This window comes from Octopus bimaculoides, chromosome 20 (genome assembly GCF_001194135.2).
Source record: "Octopus bimaculoides isolate UCB-OBI-ISO-001 chromosome 20, ASM119413v2, whole genome shotgun sequence".
Taxonomy (NCBI): Eukaryota; Metazoa; Mollusca; class Cephalopoda; order Octopoda; family Octopodidae; genus Octopus; species Octopus bimaculoides.
The window spans coordinates 36,272,594-36,274,047 of record NC_069000.1 but is presented as its reverse complement, the minus strand read 5'-3'; positions in this window follow the sequence as shown (position 1 = coordinate 36,274,047).

Below are 1,454 nucleotides of genomic sequence, written 5' to 3'. Positions count from 1 at the left end.
ATATATATATATATATATATATATATATATATATATATATATATCCTTAAATTTACCCCCATAGATTTTCTATTGAATTTAGAGCCAGAACTGCAAGTTATGACATTTCATATATAAAAACATATATATATGTGTGTGTGTGTGTGTGTGTAAACAATGCAATCAAAGATAGATAAAAAAAAGTAATGAGTGTACATGCATATTTCACGAGTTATTGCTCTTCCATTCCATCAGCCCCACATCCCACCCATCAACTATCCATGAACATATTGCTCAAATGCCCACTAAGTTTAGCAGTGTAACACTATTGGATGTGATTGTGTGTATATATATATATATATATATATACACACACACACACACATGTACACAATTAATTGATAGCTGGTATTTGCAGAAGTGCTTCCTGAAGATACAGCTTAGATTTTAATTCATTTTATTTACTACACACACACATATGTGTGTGTGTGTGTGTATGTATGTGTATATATATATATGTGTGTATGTATATATATATATATATATGTATATATATATATATGGAAGGTAATCTGTTAAATTGTGTATGTGAAGGCCTGAAATCATGGACATTACCTGGAAGTGTTTTACCAGTGCCGATGCAAGCCTGTCCTATATCCTTCCAATTAAGCTGTTTCCTACAAACTGAGTGGGCTTTGCAATTGGTTTTTCTGAATTCATTGTCTTTTCGCTGTGCGAGAAGTATTATATTCATAAACAATTTACTTCAGTGTAACCAGATTACTATAACGGGCAGTATATATGTGTGTGTGCTAGAGAGAAGGTTTTTGTGTGTGTGAATTTTTCTGTACAAGGGTATTATATGATGTAAGAGTATTTGGTGAAATTAGAAAATGTTTATAATGTTGGATGTTTTGAATAAATTTTAACAGAATTTTTTGTCAATATTTATGAAGTATTTTTTTTTCCCCCTTTTTCTCTGACTGTTGTTGGTAATATTGGGAATTCTTCCACTGGTTCGTGAAGACGTCTCCTTATGGTGTTTGCTGTTTAGCTCCTGGTTTGTATAGAAACCTGTGAGATGGATTGTAACTTTATTTAAAGGCCCACAGTTATCTCATACCATCATGCTGGTTATACGTGAGAATTTCATTTAGGGTATGCACATCTGTGGAATACTCAGCTACATCACCATCATTATCATCATTGAATGTCCACTTTTCCATGCTTGCATGGATCGGATGAAATTTGTTGAAGCAGATTTTCTACAGCCAGATGCTCTTCCTGTCACCAACCCTCACCTTTTTCCACATAAAGTGATATTTCCCTACGACCAGACATTTTTTCATGCAAGACTAAAAGCAAACTACATCGCTTATATGATGGTGATGCTTATTTACAATCATGACATGATGATGTAATGACAAGGGCACACACACACACATGCGTACACGTATATATATATATATATATAT